Source organism: Triturus cristatus, chromosome 6 (assembly GCF_964204655.1).
Source record: "Triturus cristatus chromosome 6, aTriCri1.1, whole genome shotgun sequence".
In the NCBI taxonomy this organism is placed as follows: domain Eukaryota; kingdom Metazoa; phylum Chordata; class Amphibia; order Caudata; family Salamandridae; genus Triturus; species Triturus cristatus.
In genome coordinates, this window is record NC_140589.1 from 254,496,530 (window position 1) to 254,511,369 (window position 14,840).

General features: G+C 42.3%; 1 protein-coding gene across 3 annotated transcripts in view; it reads right to left on the bottom strand.

Moving 5' to 3' along the window:
- TDRD15 (tudor domain containing 15) overlaps positions 1 to 14,840 on the bottom strand; it is a 247,330-nt gene that overhangs the window by 231,846 nt on the left and 644 nt on the right. The window lies entirely within an intron of this gene.

The following is a 14,840-nucleotide window of genomic DNA, read 5'->3' on the forward strand; positions in this document are numbered from 1 at the left end:
TGATTCGTGCACATATTATGCGCTATATCCGCAAGTTATGGGCCACGACAGGTCAGGAACCATTGATGCATGATTTAACGAATCTGCAATACCTAATGGGGAGGTTATATAGAGGTGTGCACACAGTAGTAAACACTCTCCTACAATCCATTAGGGATAAATAGGACATAGACTTGGGTCATGCACTCACTGACAAAGAATGGAAGACGATATTGGAGTATCCGAGAAAAACCTCCAGGAGTCCGAAATTTAAGTTCATACAGTTGATGATTGTGCATAGAGCCTATCTAACGCCACATAGATTACATGTAATGTACCCTGAGGTATCGGACTGCTGCCCAAGATGCCATGCCCCACAAGCGAAATTGTTCCATATGTTATGGATCTGCCCTAGAATAATACATTACTGGTCAGAAGTGCACAAAATACTGAATGCAATTGCACCAATACGGGAGGATGACTCGCCAGAGTATTATATATTGGGGTTGGGACCTAAAGGCAAGAAGTCTGGCCCTGTACACAAATTCATGAACCTTGCTCTTATATTGCCAAAACGGAATATTACAAGGCGATAGAAAGCTGCAAAGCCACCTATCATTGCAGAGTGGCACAAAAAAATGGTACGATGGGGTAGGGCAGAGGGCGCCGAACTCAAGCGTGAAGAGCAAAGAGGGCTGCGTAAAAGGTTGATATCTCTAGATTGGAATGTAATGATGGAAGGGTTTGCCGCCATGACAATCCACACAGAGTGATACTACTAGTTGCGTTTTCAGATGTTATGCACTGTTTTGTTGATGTAACAGGGGGCTGTTGCTTTTTCATTTAATTGGTACATTATAGTATTTATTGCTGTATTAGGCAAAACATGAAGATGGGTTGGAGTGCTTCGGATCTAATGGTACGTGCTAGTAACATTGCATAGTATTGGCTTTGCAGTTGAGTCAGTGGGTGGGATGGGGGGGGGATCTTTTTTCTAGGGTTTTTGGTATCGTCGATTATTCATTTTTCTTGTGTTAATATATTGGTGGCAACTGTATTGAAGACACAAGATTGTCACTCTATAATATGTAAGAGCTTTACAGGATTCACGATAAAGCACTCCAGCGGGCACAATGGAGGTATACAAAGTTTGATGTAAGCCATGCTTTTAACATATTGATGCTATACTTTGTAATAACATTACTGAATTATAATGTGATGTACTGTAAGACCTTGCCACTAATGCAATGGTGTATCATGATAATTTTATGTTAAAAAAATTAATAAAATGTGTCTTGAACACTCTACTTTGTCCCGGTCTGGCGTGACCAGTTAACTCTAAGTGCCAACTGCTTCTAAGCATTATTGTTAGGTTTATTCTTTAAACATTCATATCTCGAACTCTACCGTTTGGATTTTTGTCGTTTCGGTGTTGTCTTTTTAAATAAAATCAGTCTTTATTTTACTAAACTGGTGTGGCGTCTTTTTGCGGTGTTTTCACTGTGTTATTGTTTGAGGTGTTGCACAAATAACTATTTTACACATTGCCTAAACTAGCAGAGGTTGACCACAGGATAATTTAGGGTGTGTTGTGACCTACCCTGACTAGGATTGTAGTTCCTGCTTGGACATGGTGCATACCTCTGCCAACCAGAACCCCAATTTCTAACACATACACTCAGCACCATATGTAAGACAAGTTCTGAAGAATACATGTTGAAAAACGAAAACATGCTGCTTTTTAAACACATGGGCATATATTTGTACTAACAAACCTAAACATAGCAGCAGGCATCCATCTTGCGTAGGTATTCTAAGTAGCAGTTAAACTTTTAACCATGGTCGCCCATGTAATCAGCACATTTAGAACGAACATGCTGGTCAACTTGGAATGGTAAACCAATGATACACTATGGACATCAGCATTACATAATCATCTCCTGGTTTAAAATAAGTGGCCACATGGAATGTGGCGTGCTGCAGATGAAGTGAGGGTACAAGCAACTCAATAGCACTGCCTGGAGAGCTGCAGTGTACCCTAAGAAACATTACAATAAAAAGAGAAGAAGCAAAGAAATGAAAGGGAAACTATTAAATGCGACATAAGAGGAGAAACTACAAAACTAAAGGACTGGCCAACCAGCACTGACACTGAAGCACATTCGTTTTAAGGTGGATGTACACATGTGATCAGAAAAATGCCACCATTCACAAGGCAAAAGAGCCAATTCCTGATACAGCATGAACTATTACCTCAAGCAGTTCACTTGAGGATAGAAGCAGAGTGTAAATGATACTTAGACCTATGGCAAAACATAGTGGACCCAAAGGTCCTCTTTGTACCTTATTTAATCAGTTTTTTATTACAAGATCCACGTAGACATCTATGAAAAGATTCTAGCAAGAATTAGTACAGTAAAAAACTTTTCCCCCCTAGGGTTTATTTGAAGCAGTAACCAACACCAAAATCCATTTTCTACAAAGATAATTTATAACCTGTAGAGTTTCATACATACAGAGGAATGAAATCTGGTCTTATGTGCATGTTGGTTTTAACAAATGCTTTTCACAATCAATATCTCAAAGCAGAATGTGCTTTTCATAACTTGTCATACTAAACAAATTTGACCTATGGCAACAGAAATATTGTTTCTTGTACATCAATCAGGCCTGTAGCGGTTATCAGTGGCTTTAAACACCATAAACAAATGAGGCATTATGTACGGAGCAGAAGCATTCCCACAAGGCAATTATCAGGCACGCAGTCATAAAATTACATAGTGCTGGACTTGACCCTCTCTGTCAGGTCACCCCCGAACATTTTGTCTTTGCCCTCCACTATTGCTGAAATTTGTTTTGTTGATTCTGGGACTCGTTTCAAATTACCACTGCTAAGCAGTGATTAAGTGCTTGTATTTTTTCCTTCAAACATGGTAAAATTGGCTTACACATGTTTGGAATATTTAATTTGCATATAATTACCTTGTAGAGTGGAATACAATATACCTAGTGCCTGCAACTTAAAAACTACTAGTTGGCCTGCAGCACTTATTGTGCCACCCATTTAAGTACCTCTGTAAAACATGACCAGGCCTGCCATAGCAGCCTGAAAGCAGTTTTAACTGCCAACTCGACTTGGCAACATAACACCCTTGCCAAGCCTTAAACTCCCCTTTAATTGCATAGACGTCAACCATAAGGTAGGCCATAGGTAGCCCATAGTGGAGGTGCATTGAAATTAAAAGGATGGACATGTACTTTTAAAATTGTACATGTCCTGCTAGTGAAAACCTCCTAAATTTTTATTTCACTAATGTGGAGCCTACCTCTTCCATCAGATCCAATTGGTTGCCTATGATACTTAATAACTGATAACGTTTGATTGGGAACAGGTAACCACTTCATGTTTGGTGTCTGAGTAATTGTAATTAAAAAGGGAAAAGTTGGATTTTAAGTTAGTTTTGAAAATGTCACTTTTTGAAATTTGGTATTTTCTTGCCTTAACCATTTGGTGCCTGCAGCCTGTTGCCAAGTCACATGACTGGGCAGAGTTGGCAGTTGGACTTTGTTTATTCCTCCCAAACCGCTCCACAATAGAGGGATTAGGTGTGTCTGGATGGGCCATCAACTGCAGAGGTGTGGAATTTAATAAAATATCTACTTGTCCATGGGGCAGGTTGCTTCATAAATCTACTTGTCCTGTAACAAAATCCACTTGTCCCTTTGAGGCCATTTAGTGTGGCAACAAATTATGGCTGCAATCTCATTATATAAGAGCTCTAATATAGCCTCTCTAATTATGCCAGGGCTCATACCAAAGTAGTGTTTGAATACTTTCAATCCCCTTCTGTTGCCACGTTTCCACAGAGCTACATACTGGGGTTGGAGGTAGTGGTAAGCAAACATTTCAAGTTTAGAATGCCCTTTTGAGTCTGTGTAAACCTACTAAATTGCATATTTAAAGCATTTTCAACAACTCTTCTCTAATCTTTTCCCATACTGAGAAAGGTTGAAAATTTACTCCTGACAATGGCAGACGTAAAGCTTCTTCCAGTTGGGAAAAAAGTGGTTGGAGGGAAGGTGAACTTGTAAACACTCACTACACATGCAGATTTGCTCATGCTAAAATGCATTGGACAAATATTTTCTAGGAGTACTATTTCTGGTCCTACTTCTGTAAATTCATAGGAATTCATAAAAGCTGCACTTAATGCTAGGACATACACCATGGGTATACTTTTGAGTCTTGCTTTAATAACTGGGCCCCTAATCTGGTCTGGCGTTTACCATGGCCTTTAAAGTTTATTAAAATTCTGTCTCTCTCTGTACCGGCTTGCTTCACTGTAAGTGACAGCATTCTGCTCTTTCACAAGGAGCATATCAGCAATCAAAGTAGTTTTGTTCACTGCCAGTAACTACTGTGGCAGTGTGTGTTTTTGTAAGACCAAAAAATGTTTTTGCAGTTGCTAATGTTTGTTATAATGGTGAGGGCCCAGCAGCTCCCAAACCAATTATGGTTTTTTTCACAAAAACCATGCCAAACAATTCACGCCTTGACACAACTAAAAATCTGACCACAAATTTCAGACCTACAGGCTTTGCCAATGCTGGTTTATTTGTGTTTACCATAATCTTATTGAAACTGGTTACACTGATTTTCCATTATGAATATTTTTGGGAAATACTTGTGTGCATCTACACAAGTTACTAAATGATGCTGTAAAGAAATGGTAACTGAAATGTTCCTACTTTCATTTTTTATGAACATTCTAATTTGAAAGCAAAGAATCATCAATATTGCTTTCAAGCTCCTGCAAATATTTGCATTAAATCAGAGAACATTCTGGTAGCATTATACATAGCCTCATATTGCTAATCTTTGAAAATGTATATACACATTTTATACTGGAACCACTGTCAATAGTGAACTCAGTGCTTACAACATTTACTTAGAGTGCTCACCCTAATAATTAAGGCTTTCGAATAATGAAGCATAAATACAAGTTTGAACAGCATTAACATTTGGACAAAAATATCACCTCAACTGCAGACAGTGCCCTTCCCTGATCCATAATGTGGTACTACAAACTGGCAGCCAACAGGTTTGTGCTGCAGGGGGTTAGACCTACTTGTCGCAAGGACAAAATACACATGAATACTTGTCCTTGACCCCAAACAATATGTCCTGGGCGTCTGGCTATAGGAATTCCACATCCATGAACTGACAGGATGGGGGGGTGGGGGGGGGGGGGGGGGGGGGGCGTAGCTGCACACAGATCTACTTGAAACTGAATAGGCTGCACCCTGCCTTCACTCAAAGGACTTGTGACCCCTGCATTGTTCATACAGACAGTTTGGCGCCAGTGCAGGGGAGTCAGGAAACTGCAAGCACTTCAAAGGGAATTCTGTAGAAATTTCTTCAATGTCAAAGAAGGCACCAGGTATAAAAATAGGACCCTCAGACCCACTCTTCAATACACCTCTGGCCGGACCTGTTCAAGTCTCAGAAGGACTGCTGTGCTACTCCGCAAGAAGGACTGCTACTATGCTGCCTGATTAAAATGACTAGACCCCCATCTTGAACCCAGAACACCCAGAGTGACTGAGGGCTAGTTGGCTGGCCTCCTGATGTGAGCCTCAGAGATAGAAAAGGCTCAAACTACCTTGAACCCAGTACCTGGACTCGGTCTGCTTGGAGTACTACCCTCCAAGTGGTGCCATTTAAGTCCTGTACCCTCGGAAGCGGGCCTGAAGTTGTTCTTCCCGCACAGCTGTGGTCAGAACCGATGCAGCCCAATGCTTCTCCTTGCAGCTCCACTTCAGCACACTTCACCCCCAATGTCCGATCTATTATTCAGCCCGCAGTCTCCTCAGAACCACTGCGTGTGACACATCCTCGAGGCAGGTCTTTGTATTGGAAGCCCCTTGAAGGCACTCTCAACAATGACACAGAACCCTACATTGAAGCCCTGTCTCTTCTTCGGAACTACTGGTGCACGACACATTTTAAAACACAGGACTTCACATCACAAGTCCGTTGATGACTCCAACCTCAACGATAATGCAGGTGTCAGCATCGCAGCCTCAAAACTACTCAGTACTGTCGCTGCACAACGCATTATGTACGCGGTATCTCGCAACCTCCACAACCAGGATTTGAGGAACTTTGTTCAGCGAGTCCATCTTGGACTTTGTATCCAACTCGCGCGCTCCATCGTGGTAGGTCTGAACCAGATAACTGCAGTTGGCGCTTCTTGCTTCTAGGCACTTATTTCACTTAAATCTTTAAAATTGCATATCTTTGGTTCTACCTATTGTTTTTTTGTAATTTTCGTCTCTAATAATTTATCAAGCTTTACTCTATTTTTCTGAAGTGGGATTTTTCTCAAGTTGCGTTTTTATTTTAATACTGTTTGAAGTGCTTCAATAATACTTAACACATTGCCTCCAACTTAAGCCTGACTGATTTTTTGCCAAGCTACCAGAGGGTTAAGCACAGGTTAATTTGTAGTTTTCTTGTGTTTTATGCTAACAGAGATTGTGGTTGCTGCTGGAGAGGGGTTTCGCTCCCCTCAACCAGTTACCTATTGCTGGCTAAGCAAAATACTATTTCTCCTAAGAGGGCAGAATAAGGATTCCGACAGTACAAATCTTCAATATCTGCCGTTTGTCGAGGCGGGGGGGGGGGGGGGTAAAACCTGTGAGATTCAATTTATCAAAATACTTATCTGTGAGAACTAGAGAAAATAGAGTCAGACATTTTAAACATAGAGGATATTGGATGGAAAATCCATCAAGGAGTGGGGGGCAGAAAGAGATGGCAGGATCTACGAGTGGGGAGATAATGCCGGCAAGTTGATTGCCTGGCTCGATAAGAAAGAACGAGCCAGCAGCTTAGTCTCTGAACTAACGCTTGTAGGCAGCAACGCAATTAGTGACCCCATGGCGATAACGGAAACATTCGCTGACCACTTTAGCACAATATATCAATCCACAACGTCCCTGGGGGGAGGAAGATTCTAGAGCCCTCCTGCGAGATATAAGACTGCCCACACTCTCCTCTGACGATAAGCTTTATTTCAATAGTCCTATAACGAATGCAGAGATAGCGCAGGCCATTCGAAGTCTTAAAATCAGGGAAGGCCATGGATCCCAATGGGCTCCCCATCGAACTGTATAAACTATGCCCAGACCTACTCTCCCCATGCCTAAAGGCAATGTATGAAGAAAGTAGAAATGTGGGCACCCTCCCAAAAGACCAGCGTCTAGCCTCTCTGGTGGTTATCCATAAAGAAGGGAAACCTAGGGATCGATGTTCTGTGTACAGACCCGTCTCCCTTCTTAACGCGGAGCCCAAAATTCTCGCAAAACTACGAGCTACCAGGTTAATCAAGGTCATAATCAGTTTAGTGCATGCTGACCAATCGGGTTTCATGCCTCAGCAGAACACGGCCCTGAATTTGTGGCGAGTACATGGTGTCTTGGGTAGGGCTAGCACGATCCAAGAAGACGCCATTATATTATCCCTTGATGCCTCGATGGCATTTGACACAATAGAGTGGCCGTATCTCATGGCAGCGCTTGAGAAGTTGGGCTTCGGACCCACTTTTGTATCCTGGATTAGATTACTATATGCGGCACCTCACGCGCAGGTAGTATATAATAACAAGCGCTCCAGGGCCTTTGATTTGAACCGGGGTACCCGTCAGGGGTGCCCGCTATCACCGCTATTATTTGCTCTGTCCGTGGAGCCGCTGGCAGCGTGGATCCGGCAGGACCCAGTTATTCGTGGACTGAAATGGTCGCAGGACTGGGAGGATCTCATCTCGCTATAGGCAGATGATATTCTCCTATTTTTATCCTCCCCCTGTAGATCACTTAGAAGTATCCTAGATATTTTTGCATTATTTGGACGGCACTCCAGGTTTTCCATTAATTGGGATAAATCACTACTGTATGTACTTCAGGGCGCCCCCCCTCGTTTGTTTGACGACTGCCCTGTTCAGATCGCGCAGGGTGGATTCCGTTATCTGGGAATATTTGTTACCCCAGACCACAAATTGCACTAGGACAGAAACCTGCACCTACCTCTACAGAGGTTGCAGCGAGATATTACTACATGGAAGACGTTGCCTCTCTCACTCCTGGGGCGGGCAGCATTATTCAAAATGATGTCTCTACCCCGCTTCTTGTATACATTACAGAATGCCCCTTATCCGGTGCCGGCCAGTTATTTCAGGGAAATAGAAGGTCTTCAGAGGGAATTGATCTGGAGCGGGAGACCTCGGATAGCACATAAAAAACTGGTCCTTAACTGGTATGACGGCGGCATAAGCCTCCCAGACATTAAAAAATATTACTGGGCAGCACAACTTGCTGCAATCAACCAGGCTACTTACCGCGACCCATACGATCCAGGATATGCCATAGATAGATGGCTCCTGCTGGGCGGGAACTTTCAGGTGGCACTGTACTCCCCGCGGAGGAAATTGTCGCTCACTGGTCCAACCGCACACGCGGCGAGGATCTGGCATGACATCCAAAAGAGTATGGGCTGGAGGGATAAATTGACTCTTGCCACCCCTCTTTGGGACTCGGAACAACTGGGTCGGTTGCGGGACTCCAAGGGGTTTGATAGGTGGGCCCTTATAGGCATATCGCATATAGGGGACCTTTGGTCCATGGGAGAGGTGCTATCATTTTCTGCACTGAAACAGCAATATGACATGGCCGATACAGAATTCTTCCGTTATCTACAGATCCGCCATGCCCTCTATGTGAACATATTAAAGGGTGCGCCGCTCTCTGACTCCTCCCCGCTGGAGGATAGACTACTGGATGGCTAGCTGCCGGAAAAAGTTGTTTCCCTTACCTATAAGAAATTATTGCACAATACCCCTGAGCCCCTTGAGAAGCTTAGGGAGCACTGTTTGGCAGACAGACTCGAAATAGACGACGATGAATGGCGGGACGCGTTCGCGTCCCCCCCCGAGAAGTGGCTATCTCCCCCCGTTTGAGGCTGGTCCAACTTAAGATCCTTCATAGGATCTATATCACAGGACCACAGTTGTTGCGCATGGGGAGAGAGGGTGGGAGTGAGTGCCTTAGAAGGTGTGGGCAGGAGGGCAGGTTCATGCACATCCTGTGGGAGTGTGACCATATTCAGAGATTTTGGCAGGCTATACATCGGACCTTTGGGATGGTCCTGCATAAAACCATACACCCCGAAGCGAAACGATGCCTCCTTAACATATGGGAGCCAACGGACCTTACCACCTCCGAGAAAACTTGGGTAACCCTGGGTCAAGCAGTCGCAAAACGAGACATAGCACAGAACTGGGGATCTGACAAGCCACCTACACTATCAAAATGGAAACAGAACCTGGACTGGTACATGTTTCGGGAAAAAACAGTGTACACTGCCCGGGGGTATCCCAAAAAGTGGTTCTCCATATGGAGCGCCTGGAATGCTTACTGAGGTGAGATATGTGAGGCACCTGTGCTACCAACAGACGACGCTGACCTGTCTTCGTAAGTCCAAGCATTGAAAACTTTTGTGATGTAATTAGCTATATGTGTTTCGTAGAGGAATTAAAATTGTGTGTTTTCTATTGGAATGCCGCTGTCTCATTGTACATATGTACTAAAAAAAAAAGAATAAAAAAAAAAAAAAAAAAAAAAAACATATCTGTAAGCTTCAATACACAATATTAATAATCAACCCTTAAGTACCTATCAACCTTAACATGTGAGGCCTACTGCCTTTATTGTAACTTTACATTGTCAATAATCAAGCTCATAAACTTTATAATTGGCTTACCACCACAAGCAACTCATATCTACGGTGTTAGCTCATTAGCCTTCCCACAGTGCAACCGTCAGGTATATAGTAATAAAATTACAAATATGTACAAAATACAGTTGTCAAAACAATACAAAATCCCAAGTAGTAGAGCCTAATAAGAATTAGCATAGTGCAAATCATCTATCCTCATGGTTTGTTTAAGTGGACTACCAGCACAAAAATCCTTCTCTAGTACAGTAATCTTCAGGATTCCATGTAACAAAGTGCCTGCCTACAACCTTTAGCACATTGTAGTGACAATCCTTCGGCTTGAAAACCTATTTTCCACAATAAGCCCAACTTGCTTTGTCATAACTTTTCATTATAAACCGATCACACCTACGGAATCTGATAAAACCTTTCCCATTTAATTGATAAGGCCTCAACCCTTTAACAATGGCTTGACACTATATACAATCCAGGCTTACAGACGTGTGCAGAACCTACAGCAGTTATCATTGGTTTGACTAAATAACCAACTCAGGCCTATTGTACTGAGCATAATCTTTCTCACAGTTTAGCCATCAAGCATACAGTCAGGAAATTGCACAAGTATACCAAATTACAGTTGACAACGCAAAACGGTATCTCCCTTAACAGACTTAACAGGGATTCTCACAGTGCAAATCATCTATATTCATGGTTTGTCAGAGGTGGTAACCAACACCAGAAAATCCCTGCCTACTAAAATAATCTATGAGATTCCATGTAACACAAATCCTATCTGTAGGCTTTAATTCAGAGTAATACAACTCAACCTTATATGCCTATTTATTTAAACAATTTTAATATATATGCTTTCCACAGTCAATAGGTCAGGCCTACAGCCTGTATCATAACTTTTCTAGTAAACAATTAGGCATATAGCCTTGGACCTTGGTCGTCATAACCACCTTAACCCCATTGTACATAGCGTAAGCTTTTCACAGGCCAACTATCCGGCATACAGTCATACAAGAACAAGCATATACAACAGAGGTTGACAACATTTTCTTTAACAAAAGCTAATTATGTTTAATGAAAGTCATCCCACGCTACTAATATTTAATTAGACCTTTAATCGTGACATTAGACAAGATTGCACGAGTAGCCACGCCACCATATGAAATATTATCAGAAGCGATCACTTCAGTGCATCAGGCACAGGTGCCATTAGTGATGTAAAAAATGTTTTGTTAGTGAGCAAGGAGTCTACAATCTAATACATACCAACCATATCTACAATCCTCCAAGCACCAAGAGAATAATAATAATAAGTTTCCCCATGGTAACACAAGTTATCATTCAAATATCAGCTGTAAATACCCATTTGGGAAATTCAGCCATTTTCTTCAAACATCAGTTTATGAGTAACCCTGGGCGTAGTTTGCGAAGTAGCGCTACGCATATCTACGCGCAGTGCACTTCGCAAGCTACGTTTCGCACTGATTGCACAGTGCCGGATGCTTGTCCGCACTGTGCAACCAGTGCAAACTGCATCTTGCACAGTGCAAGCGGTCGTTTTCTGCCGCTCGAGTAGATTTTGTACTCGAGCTGCAGCTTTCTCAACGTGGACTGGTAGTTTCTCATCGCGAGCGGTCGCGAGCATACGCGACCACTCGCAATGAGAAACCTGACCTCCCCGCGTTGAGAAGCTCGCCAGGAGGTTTATTTTCCACGCTCGCGATCGGCAACTTGATGTTGCTGATCGCGAATGAGGAAAAAGTCTCGCCAGGATGTCATTTTGCTTGCTCGCGGTCGCCAACTTGACGTTGAGGACCGCGAGCAAGCAAAAATGACCCCCTACGCGTGTTTGCACTGTGCTACGTGCAATTCGCGTAGAGCTCAGAAGCGCAAACTACGCGAGCGTAGCGTAGTGCTTTGCCCAGGCTTATTTATGAGTTCTGAAAATACACTTATTTACGCCTCAAATAACCACTTTTCAATTTTGGGATACTTCTATTAAATGAATCAAGCAAAAGCTTCTAATTTATTACAATGGGCTTCAAACTGGAGAGCTTCTTACAGGCACCTGGAGAGCTACTAGTAGCTCACAAGCTACTCGTTGGAGAAGCAAGTATACAAAATGACAGTAAGCAAAGTAATATACTATCTCTCCTGAGAGAGCCTAATAAGTATTATTGTAATGCATATCTTACATCACAGTTTGTTTAGGTAGATTCCAAAACCACTGCCTACTAAAACAATATATGAAATTCCATATAACAAAGTACCTGCGTACACACAAGCTTTAGCACAGTGTAATAACAACCCATCCTTACAATCCTATTGTCTTAAATGCATGCTTTTCGCCACCAAATTAACTCAGTCTTGCTGCTTAGAGTATAAACTTTTTGAGAAGCATAAAAGTGTAAGATAAGCAGTCGTTTTAGTGGAAGCACACAAATTCATCCCAATCAAACCCTGTCCTCAGGGGACCAACATGTAAATGAGGCATAAGCTCCTCTCTCAGTAGGACTCTGAAAGTTCTTTTTTGCTGATCACATAAGCTCAGGAGAGTTGCACTGTTGAGCTAGACTAAAAACCCATTTAGATTAATGACTGCAGTCCAGCAATCTGTGCTGCTGCCGGAGAAAAACACCATAAATTATCTAGCTATCTAAAACTTTTGGGCATATGTACAAAGAAGTGGCGGAGCCGTCATGGCTTAGCGTCACACTCCGCCTCTTCAGAAACACAAGGCTGCACCATATTTACAAATAATATAGTGCAGCCTTCCATTTCAACCTTCGCTGGTGCATCACTTAGCAGCCTAGCGCCAACACAGGCACCCTTGCACCATAGTGCAAGGGTGTCTGCGTGCAGGGGAAGATTGTTTATGTGCAGGAAGGTTTCCCTTCCGGCACATAAAAAATCTTAAAATTACATTTTGTCACTTCTCTGTGTGCTGCTTAATGCAGCACACGTGGAAGTTACAAAATGTCATTTTTTTAAAGATTGTTTATGTGCAGGAAGGATCACCTTCCGAAACAAACAATTCAAGGCAGCAGACATGGAATAAGTAAAAACGAGGAGAAATACATTTCTCCGTGTTTTGCCAAGTTAACACCAGTTTTTCCCTGGTCTTAATTTTGGCGCTGCCTCCTATTTACGCCACCCTTATAAATAGGGGGCAGTGTCAAAATCAATGGGTGTTGCGGTTAAACGCCCACCGCAACACTCATTGCCCACCCCTTTCACGCTAAGCATACGTGAATGGGGGCCTTATATACACAAGGCAACGTTAAGCCACATTAAGTGGCTTAACGCTGGTTTGTAAATAAGGCATAGCCCCTATTCCAAACAGGAACATCGGAAAAAGTGACGTTCAATGGCGATAGGGGCTCGTACAAATGCCCCTTTGTGTCTCTGCTGCTGAAAGTTCAAGGCAGCTGGATAAATAAACAAAATAATCACAGCTGCCTGGAGGGCAAACACTTTCTTAGTGGAACCATACAACTTCTGCCCCATAAAAACATGTACTTCTGACTCCCAGCATGGGGGGTGAGCCAAACCCCCTTTCCTGGTTATTCTCATAAATTTTTAAGGCGACATCTTCGCTGTCAAACCAGACCAGAAAGAAGGGCAATGTATGACCAGAAAGGGCAGGGAGCATAGGGCTTAGAGGGGAGCTGCAGCAATTTGACGTAGTGAAAGTCATACATTTCCCAAGTAGGTAAGCCAGAAACACTATTGTACGACCTGCAATTCCTCCCAACTCATATTCAAAAATTAGGCCATGTAATCCAGGCATCGCAAATAGTTTTCTGAACCTGGCTCGAAAGTGAAAAGGCACAGGTAATTGGAAACTCTCAAAACATTCTGTGCATCAGAAGGCCGAGACAAGACCCCATGTGTTAAATATGGCAGCTGAAATCATTTGAAAGAGTTGTTCCTGTCTGTTTTTGGAGACTGTGGGCAGTGCAGTCTTGGTCAATCTACCTAATCAGGTTAAAAACGTATTTACAGGGAAGGATAATAATCACAACCATGATAGCATTTCCATTTAAAACCAGGGAGAAGAGTTGCTTCCAAGTCCTCAACCTTGTGTCCCAGCGTGAGAATCTAAAATAATTACCAGATGAAAAGTGAGTTAGGAAGGCACAATAGCCAGGAGCTAATTATCCTTAAAAAATTGACAGCTTGTGTTGGTGCACAAGAGTCTTAAATTTTAACAGTATTAGAGAATAATATTACATTTAAAGACCAAAGTGAAAGCACAACTATACAATCGAGCGTATCCACTTTCTGTTGCCCAAACACTACAATTTAGACTAGCTAAGGCTTTGATTTCCTGCATAAATAAATGAACACGAAAAAATATGAAACACCCCCATATACAGACTATACCCAATTGTCAAGGGAATTGTGTTCATATATGACTGTAACTAATACTAAGTGGAAGAGATGCTATTGTAGCTTTCAATGTTTCATCTTTCAATCTACAAATCCCTGAAAGCATTTACGTTACCTTAATCCACATGGAAAATCCAGCAAACCTGGCAAGATTAGCCACACTTCCCCCTCTATTAACATTTGTATGACGCTGGTCCCGATTTTAGGTATTCAATTCTGATTAGCGAATGTTTGTAACAGATATTAAATCTTAATGAAGTCCAACAACATGTGAATGTTTGTTAACTACTGCTATGCATTTTACAAACCATCAAAATAAATCTATAGTTACAAGTGCCCTGTGTATATCTTATTATGTGATTTCCTCCGATGGATCTGTAAAACTGACCCTGTGCCCTGAATGCTTGGCCTAAAGTCTGGCCCCTTGTCCTGAATTTGTCAAATTACATCCTATAATTTGCCTTCCTTCCTGGTGGTCACCCAAGCCTTGAGTGAACAAGTATTCCTACCAATCACATATGTATGGTGTACAATTAATTGTATAGATACAGCTAAAATGATGATGCGCGTTCTTTCTGGATATACTGGGATTAAGTCAAAAGATGCTGTTGTGTTTCCGCTATAGTGTACCTATGCGTTATTGTGAACCTATGCGAATTTTCACCCACAAAGTACACCGGAA